Source organism: Otolemur garnettii, unplaced genomic scaffold (assembly GCF_000181295.1).
Source record: "Otolemur garnettii isolate 467f Iridium unplaced genomic scaffold, OtoGar3 scaffold00284, whole genome shotgun sequence".
Classification (NCBI taxonomy): domain Eukaryota; kingdom Metazoa; phylum Chordata; class Mammalia; order Primates; family Galagidae; genus Otolemur; species Otolemur garnettii.
The window spans coordinates 392,586-402,763 of NW_003852679.1; the positions used below are offsets into that span (position 1 = coordinate 392,586).

Here is a 10,178-nt window from a genome sequence, read left to right on the forward strand (position 1 = left end):
AGTATATTTTTGATGTTGCTTCAATTGCCCGGGGGGTCCTCCTCAAAGATGAAATCACAACAGACCCCTCAGAAATTCAAGAAATCCTCCATGAATACTACAAGAAACTTTATTCTCAGAAATATGAAAACCTGAAGGAAATTGACCAATACTTGGATAAGCAATGATTTTATAGAACTAAAATCAAAATGTGTGAGCCATAGGAGGAAAAAAAAGAGAAATTGCACTTAATTTTTAAAAACCAAGATTCAAAAGATGTTAAGAAATTTAAATGCCCATACCTAGCTTGGAAGCAAATACTTGTAATGTATGCTACATAAAGAACTAGTATTGCCTATGTTAAAAATAAAAACTTCTTACCAACCAATAAAAACAAATCACCCTAATTTGTAAAACTGGCAGAAGATTTGAATAGATGATTAAAAAAATACCAATTCTAGCTAGAACAATTAGACATGAAAAATAAGTAAAGGGATACAAACAGAAAATGTAGAAGTAAAATTATCTCTGTTTGCTGATGACATGATTTATAGAGTGAAAAATATAAAGACTCCACCAATACAGTGTTATAATTGACAAAGGTATTCAGAAATATTGCTGGATACAAAATAAACAGGAAAAAAAAACAATAGCATTTAGAATAGTGACACCTCAGAAAAGCATGAAAAAGAAAATTATTATCATTATTTTTGTGTGTTTACAATGTTCAGGAGGGATTTTTTTTTCTTTTTTCCTTATTAGATCATAGCTGTGTACTATGATCTGATACTGTTATGGGGTACAGTGTGCTATTTTTATATACAATTTGAAATATTTCCATCCAACTGGTTAACATAGCCTTCATGTCATTTTCTTAGTTATTGTGTTAAGATATTTATATTCTTCATTTAGAAAGATTCCCGTGTACCCTTAAAAAAAGATCCATAGACGTGATCTCACAAATCACCCTTCCTCCACCCATCCTCCCCACTCCCTTCTCCTCCCTCTCCCCTTCTCCCATATTCTTGGGCTATAATTAGGTTATAGATTTCCTATGAAAGCTATAAATTAGTTTCATAGTAGGGCTGAGTATATTGGATACCTTTTTCCATTCTTGAGCTACTTCGCTAAGAATATTTTCCAGCATCATCCATGTAAACATGAAGGAGGAAATGTCTCCACCCTTTAGGGCTGCATAGTATTCTGTGGTGTACATATGCCATCATTTATAGATCCATTCGTGGGTTTATGAGCACTTGGGCTTCTTCCATGACCTAGCAATTATGAATTGGGCTGCAATAAACATTCTGGTACAAATATCTTTGTTGTAGTGTGGTTTTTGGTCTTCTGGGTATATACCTAGTAAAGGAATTATAGCATCAAATGGCAGGCCTATTTTTAGTTCTCTAAGTGTTCTCCACATGTCTTTCAAAAAGGAATGTATTAGTTTGCAATCCCACCAACAGGGTAGAAGTGTTCCCTTTCCTCCACAACCATGCCAGCATCTGTGATTTGGGGATTTTGTGATATGAGCTAATCTTACTGGTGTTAGATGATATCTCAAAGTAGTTTTGATTTGCATTTCTCTGATGATTAAGGATGATGAGCATTTTTTCATATGTCTGTAGGCCATGTGCCTGTCTTCTTCAGAGAAGTTTCTCTTCAAGTCCCTTGCCCACCCTGAGATGAGATCACTTGTTCTCTTCTTATATGTTTGAGTTCTCTGTGGATTCTGCTTATTAAACCTTTGTCAGAGACATAAACTGCAAATATTTTCTCCCATTCTGAGGGCCGTCTGATTGCTTTACTTACTGTGTTCTTGGCTGTGCAGAAACTTTTTAATTTGATGAGGTCCCAGTAGTGTATTTTTGATGTTACTTCAATTGCCTGAGGGGGTCCTCCTCATAAAATTTTCACCCAGGCTGAATTCTTCAAGTGTTTTCCCTGAACTCTCTTCTAGTATTTTTATAGTTTCATGTCTTAAATTTAAACGTTTAATCCAGTGAAAGTCTATCTTAGTTAATGGTGAAAGGTGTGGGTCCAGTTTCAATCTTCTACAGGTCGCCAGCCAGTTTGCCCAGCACCATTTGTTAAATAGGGAATCTTTTCCCCACTCAATGTTTTTAATTGGCTTGTCAAAGATTAGATAACTGTAAGTAGCTGGTTTCATCTCTTGGTTCTCTATTCCATTCCATGATTTTAGAAGCTACATAAAACATGGCTAGTAAACAATATGCTTTTAATGTTCAATGGATTAACAGAGAAACTAAGAAATAATTTTAAAAACTTCTTAAAATGAATGCAAATACAAAGTAATACCAAAACACAGGAAAAGAAGTTCTAAGAGTAAAGTTTCAATATCATAAAAGTAGAAAAAATTTAAGCAAGCAACCTAATGATACACTTTAGGGAACGAGAAATGAAAGAATAAACCAAACGTGGAAATATGAGAAGGAATGAAATGAAATACATAATTAAGACTAAGGAAAAAAATAAAAAATAATTTTAAAAAGACTAAGGAAAAAAAGACTGGCAAGGAAGTTTGCTCCTATAATCCTTCAATCATGGAGCTCAGGAGATTAAGACCAGCCTGAGGAAGATCAAAACCCCATATCTACTAGAAACAGAAAAAATTAAAGAAAAGAAAATAAAAACAGAAAAAACTGGGCCTTGTCGTGGGCACCTGTAGTCCTACCTACCTGGAAGACTAAGGCAGGAGAATTGCTTGAGCCCAAGAGTTTGAGGTTGCTGTGAGCTAGGCCAATGCCATGACATTCTAGTTTAGGCAACAGAGTGATACTCTGTCTCAGAAATAAAAATACTAAAGACCAACAAAAGACAACAATAAACGAAAAGTTTGAAAAAAAAAAGAAAGAAAAAATGAATTTCTGGATACACAAAACCTCTGAAGATTATACCATGAAGAAACATAAAACCTGTATAGATCAATAGCAAGTAATGAGATCAGAGATCAAAGTAGTAATAGAAAGTCTCCCATTAAAGAAAAATCCAAGACCTGATATCTTTAATAATGAATTCTTCCAAATATTTAAATAAGTAATACCAATTTTATTAAAACTATTCCAAAAAATCGAAGATGAAGAAATACTTCCAAATTTAATCTATGAGGCTAAACTCACCCCTATACCAACACCAGTTAAGGGCACAATAAACAAAAGAAAAGTAATTGCCAATATCTCCAGTAAATATAGATGCAAAAATCCTCAATATCTTACCAAATCAAACACAGCAGTCTATTAAAAAGATCATTCCTCATGATCAAATGAGATTGATCCAAGGGTTTCAAGAATAGTTCAAGATATACAAATCATTAAATGTGATAAATTGCATTAAGAGAGTCAAAGTCAAAAAGAAAATGATAATTTAAATAAATGCTAAAAAATAATTTGACAAAATTCCATATTCATTTAGGATAAGAACTCTCAAAAAACTAGGTATAGAAGAAAATATCCCTCAAAATAATGGAAGCTATATAAGATACACCACAGCTAACATAATACTTAACAGAACAAAACTGAAAGACTTTAAGATATTGAATAAGACAAGGATGCCTACTTTTATCATTCTTATTCTGCATAGTATGGAATTTCTAGCCAGAGTAATTTGGTAAGAGAAGGAAATAAAGGTTATCCAAGATATAAAAAAAGAAATCAGACTATCCTTGTTTTCAGATGACATGCTATTTTATATTGAAAAAGTAAATGATTCCATCAAAAACTATTACTACTGATAAACAATGTAAATAGCATTGCAGAATATGTAACAAACATACAAATATATGTAATGTACATATATGACCAAGTTTTGTATGTTGTGTGTGTGTATATAGTTAACAGTGAATGAAGAAAAAATGCAGCAATCCTATTTATAATAGCTACAAAAATTAAAAAAATATATCCCTCAGAAAATTTTTGGCCAATGAAGTAAAAAGACTTCTACAAGGAAAACTATAAAGCTCCAATAATACAATAAGTTCAATTAACCTCTTTGACATTTATTACACAAAGGACTTCAGCGAGACACAAAGTCATCACACTTGACCAAGGCAACATGAAGGAGGAACTCCTACAAGCAACGAGATGAAAAAATCAAGTAATTTACAAAGAAAAACCTATCTGACTAAATAACAAAATGCTCACCAGAAACCTTACAAGCCAGAAGGCTTGGTTCCTGTATTTGGTCTTCATAAACAAATTAACTTTCACTCAAGAACTTTTTATTCATTAAAAATAAGTTTCATAAATGAAGTAGAAATGAAGTATTCCACAGATAAGCAGATGTAAAGGAAATTTCTCAACACTAGATCAGTCCTACAATGAGTGCTCAAAGGAATTCAAGTATCTAAAGAAAGGATGATATTCACGAGTACCAAAATATTTGAAAGAAAAAGCTCACAGCTATTATAAAATAGTAGCATAAATAAAAATACAATGAACCTAGGTAGTAATCAATATGCTGACTCAACAACACCTCACCTATCAATATTAACATTGAATATAAATGACATAAACATCCCTGCACTTAAAAAACTTGCAGAATGCATAAAAACACAATCCACTGTTTGTGGCCTAAGGAACTCATTTAACTTGTAAATATTCTTATAGACTCAAGGTAAATGGGTGGAAAGAAACACTTCCAGAAATGGAAACTAAAGAGTTGAATCAGTTCCCCCTAGGAATTAGAAGAAGACAAAGATGTCCACTTTCACCACTTCTATTCAACATAGTCCTGGAAGATCTAGTCAGAGCAATTATGCAAGAGAAAGAAATAAAGGACATCCACATTGAAAAAGAGAAAGCAAAATTATCTTCTGCTGATGATATGATTCTCAACATTGGCTTATGCAAAGAATGTATGATTGAACTCCCAAAGAAAATGCAATTTAAAAAATTGGCATTTGTGACTAATTAAACTAAAACAATGGAGTGAATGGCCAGCAAATAGAATAGGAAAAGATATTAAAAACTATACATTTTGCAAAGAACTATTAGCTAAAAGCTACAAGAAACTCAAAGAATTCAGCAAAAATAAAAATAAAAAATAAATAAAAAATAACCTCATCAGCACCTGTGGCTCAGTGGCTAGGGTGCCAGTCCCATATACCGAGGGTGGCAAGTTCGAACTCTGCCCCAGCCAGCTATAACAGCAGTTGCAAAATAGCTTGGCGCTGTGGTGGGTGCCTATAGACCCAGCAACTCGGGAGGCTGAGGCAAGAGAATCACCCTAGCTCAAGAGCTGGAGGTTGCTATGAGCTGTGATGCCATGGCACTATACTGAGAATGACAAAGTGAGACTCTGTCTCTAAAAAAAAAATAAAAAAATAAAAAAATGACCTGATCAAAAATCCGGCAAAAGACTTGAATAAACATTTTAAAAAGAAGAGTTACAAATGGTCAACAAACATGAAAAATGCTCAATATCAATAATCGTCAGGGAAATGAAAATTCGAACCACAGCGAGGTAACACCTTACCTCATCAGAATGGTCATTATTAAACAATCATAAAAACAACAAATGTTGCACAGATGTGGTGGAAAGGGAATATGTACACAATTTGATGGGAATATTAATTAGTAGAACATCATGGAGAACAGTATAGAGATTTCTTAAATAACCTGAATCATAGCTACTATTAGATCCACATTTCCATTACTACATAGTTATCTACCTGTAAGAAAGTTGTTCTATCAAAAAGATACTTGTATCTTTATTGCAGAAAAGTTCACAACTGCAAAAACAAGTAATAAATCTATGTGATCATCAATCACTCTGAGAATACACATATACATACACCATGAAACACTTGAATATAAGTAGATTAAATTTAAAAGATATAGACTAGCTGAGTGGATTTTAAAAAATTGGAAAAAGACACAATCAATCTATCTGCACCCTACAAGACTGCAAAGACACATATAGACTGAGAACGAATAAATGAAAAACATATGTCATGCATATGAAAACCAAAATCAAGAATGGGGAGTGATATTTAAATAAGGCAAGAAATATTTCAAGTGAAAAGCTATATACAAAGAAGGACATTAGGTAATGGTGAAGGGATCAATTTAGCAAGTGAATATAGCCATTATAAACATTACATATATGCATACCACATGGGAGCACTCAGACACGTAAAGCAAATATTAAATCTAAAGGGAGATAGAACTCTCCAAAAATAATAGTTGAAGACTTCAATATCCCATTGTCAGAATTGGGCAGGACATCTAGGCTGAATATCAACATAATAACATGGACCTAATAGAAATTTAAAGAACATTTTACTGAAAAAATGCAAAATAAATATCCTTTTGTTTTCTTTTTCTGTCTTTTTTGTTATTGTTTCAGGCTGAAAAAGAGCTTCTGACCTCCAGGTACCCACCCAATCCAGCCCCTAGAGCCTGGGATTTGTGGGTGTGGGTCAAAGTAACATGTTATTACTCCTTTCTCTCTCTCTATTTCTCTCTTCTTTTTGTCAATATTTCCTTTTACTCCCCTCTTTCCTTTCTCTTTTCTCCTTTTTTACCTTTTATCCCTTCTTGCTCTATACTCTTCTCTTCCTTTTGGAAGGTGTCACTTCAACATCTAAGGACAGAGACAAAGTAAATCAAAGAGGAGGAGAAAATGAAAGGGAAAAGTAGGGTAAAGAAACATACAAAAGGAAAGTGCTCATTAGGAAGAAACAGCAGAAACATCCTGGCAACGTGAAAAAATCAGAACAGAGAAACCCAACCAAGAGATTAGGAAGTAGCTACTGCAGAAGATTTCATGTATAAAGAAATTTTAGAAATGACAGAAAGGACATTTAAAACATGGAGAAAAAACATGGATGGTAAAAAAAAAATGAAGGAAATTTCTGAGAAAGTGGAAAATAATCAAAAGTAAATACAAAAACAGAATCAAATAAGACATGAATGATAGAAAAACTATAGAAAGGATATAGTGGAACTTAAGGAATTGAAGCAGTCAATCAGGGAACTTAAAGATGAAGTAGAAAGTAGCAATAACAGATTAGATCATGTAGAAGAAAGAATCTCAGAGGTAGAGGATAAAGCTCTGGAGCTAACACAAGCAGTTAATCAGAGAGAAAAAAAGAGAGAAAGCAGAATATTTACTGAGAGAATTATGGACAAATTCATTATATTTTCAGGGCTTTCCTACCAACCAAATTTCAAGAATTATGAAAATTATCTAGTGTTAAGATCACAATATTATCATAGTGTTTGTCACTGTACTACTGATTTCACTGTGAAGTAATACCATAAAGGAAATGTGAAGGTTGCTGACATATTAGTCTTCAATAAGACAAATAGAAATGTCCAAAAGTTAAGCAGAGATTTAGGAAGAACTTGTATATTTAGTCTGCAATGCAACAACTTATTCCAGACTCCTATTTTTCTACATTATTAATGCTTTTGCAGTAAATCTTAGATCTGTTTAAAATTCTTCCACCTATAAAACCAAGCCAGAATTTTCCTTTATGTATTTTAAACTGATTTCACTTACTGTTGATATTCTTCATGGTACTCAGTCATATTGAATTGTATACTACCATTTCCAAAAAGGATTGCTATAACAACAAATTTATTCATCAGTTTTCTTGGTTATCACTTACTTCTGCAGAACCACAATCACAGACTTCATTTCCCTCTATGTTGCCATTGCCACAGATTGCTGCTCTGCTCATCTGCATTTGTGGTTTATTCTGAAGACAGCTAGCATCCACATTGGAAATGAAATATTTAAAGTCACTCCAACTGCAACTGCTGAATGTCTTGGCCCCACTGTATTGCCTAAAAATGAATTCATATAATGTTGTCAGTGTGCTTTTGCAAACACAATGCTGCATCACACAAATTAACATCAAAATGTTACCTATTTTGTGCTTGCTTCAGTGCACATATACTAAAGTTGGAAAGATACAGAAAAGATTACCATGACCCCGCACATGGAGGACATGCAAATTCATGAAGAATTCCATTTTTGAAAAAAAAAAAAGAGTTACTTTTTTTTTTTTTGAGGAAAAGTCTCAGTGTGTCACTGAGACTGGACTTTGCAGGGGCATGATTATAGATGACCAAAGTCTTTAACTCTTGACCTCAAAAAAGACCTCATATTTGGTTACTTTTTTAACTTTCCATGGAGACAGATTCTTGCTATGTGGACCACACTGGTCTCAAACTCCTGGCCTCAAGTGAACCTCCTTCTTTGGCCTCCAAAGAACTGAGATGACAGGCATGAGCCCCCCATACCAAGTCTCAAAAGGTAAAACTTAATAGGCAATGATAAATGTTTATATTAAATTCTTAGTCCACTGAGGTGGAGGTAAGATGGCGGACTGTAGCCAGCTTTCCACAGAGGCTCCTGTCCAGAAAGAGATTTAAAGGACAGAAGTTTAGCAAGTAAGCCAATGGTTTGGAGCTGAGCCAAGAGAGAAGATTGAGGAACACACAACAACTTTGCTGAGGTGAGCTGCAACTCCAAAAATACAATCAAAAGGTACAAAATCCACCACTAAGTGGATGGGAGTTCCATCCCCCACAAGAAGGGCTCACAGTTTACTCCAAACAAACAAACAAGCAGAATTCTAATGTCCTCCCACTCAATACCTCAGGAGAGACCCTCTAAACCTGGAACTTCTACCCCTACCAGAGGGCCATGACACTCTGCTGCCTGGCATAAAACCGTAAAATTGCATAAAACTGTATATATTCTCTACCTGCAACTTTGAATTCCCAGGACTCCCCTCCACTCTTACCCTGAGGTCTGGAGTTCTGTCACCCATGGAGTTCAGATTCTTGGGCATTTTCTAGAGAGGTGTGGAGGGGGAAAGACCTGGTGCTGGTCTGTGCTGATTCTGTGGCATGGGAGTGAGGAAGAAAGTCAGCTGAGAGGCAACCACACAGGAACTGCAGTATCCTGAGTTGCAGAGTGGCAGCTGCAGCAGCACACACTCCTAAGGCCATTCCAGACAGACACAACCTGTCTTCCTGGGCAACCAGAGGAAGCTGGCATTTTGGCAGAGTGGACTTGGGAAGTTCTGTGAGTAAAGACAAGTCCTAAGGGTGGCACTCACCTGGGCGGAGTGAGCACAGAGCCCACAGACTTCCAGGGATGGGTTAGACAAAAGAATGCTTCACTGAGCCTAATAGCACCCAGCCTTCAGGGGATTATAGCTGAGACAAAGGCAGTGGGCAGGCAGAGGCTGGATTTGACACTTGAGTGTAAACTCTAATTGCTTGTTGCCCAGGGATGAGTTTTTTTTTTTTTTATCAGCTCTAGCAGCCTCTGAACTGCAGAGGAATTTAGCCAGGACAGAAACAAATTCTGTGAAGTTGCTTTCCTCTTATGCTAGCAACTTCAACCAGGAGTGGGGCTGGAACTGAGTGAACTGCCCCAGCCTATACTTTAAACACCCAAGGTCTCCAGCAGGACTTAGATCTCCTGGTGACTCAGGCAGTCATAAACCCTGGGAGCAGTTGCTCAATGGAATGAACTGGGTCACAGCCCTGTGGGATTACCAGTGACTGGGTGCAAAGTGGGTAAAAAAGCAGCAACTTTCCCAGACTAATTCATTTGCTGGGTGTGTCTTTCTGCCCTTACAGAGTACTAGAGTGAGTCATATCTCAGTTACCAGCAGACACCTCCTATCTAGTTGCTGGAGACTTTTTGAACTCTCCCACCTGAGACTGGTGCTGACTGGGACAACTGATTTGGACCCCTTGAACTGGGAAAATCACACAAGGACTATCCAAAGTGGCACCCTGGGTGTATGGTTGAGGGAAGGTTTGATTTTCCTTGCCCAATTGTTGTTGTTGGGGGTGAAGCAACTTAATTGATGGTATTTATCCACAGCAGAGACTTCAACCAAGAGTAACTGATGACTAGGGTAGGACAGAGAACAGCTGAAAATAAGACAGAGCTACTTAGTCCCACCACATGAAGCAGGCCCCAGTCGCTAAGGCAATAACACCATGCAGGTTCTTGACAAAGCTCAAGGGGAAAAGCCAAAGAGGGTAATATAATCATGGGGTGGTATCAGTACAAAAGCTCCGGTAATATGAATAACCAGAGTAGATCAACCCCCCCCCCAAGGAAGGATGTGGCAGATGCAACTGAAGACCCCATCCATAAACAGATGGCTGAGATGTCAGAAATCGAGTTCAAAGTCTGAATAGCAA

At 36.1% G+C, this 10,178-nt stretch overlaps 1 protein-coding gene and 1 non-coding gene across 2 annotated transcripts in view; one reads left to right on the forward strand and one right to left on the reverse strand.

Moving 5' to 3' along the window:
- LOC100955207 (disintegrin and metalloproteinase domain-containing protein 32-like) overlaps positions 1-10,178 on the reverse strand; it is a 196,496-nt gene that overhangs the window by 66,754 nt on the left and 119,564 nt on the right. The window lies entirely within an intron of this gene.
- On the forward strand, positions 7,880-7,984 carry LOC111722594. The gene has a single exon (XR_002771342.1). It is a non-coding gene; the product is annotated as a U6 spliceosomal RNA (small nuclear RNA).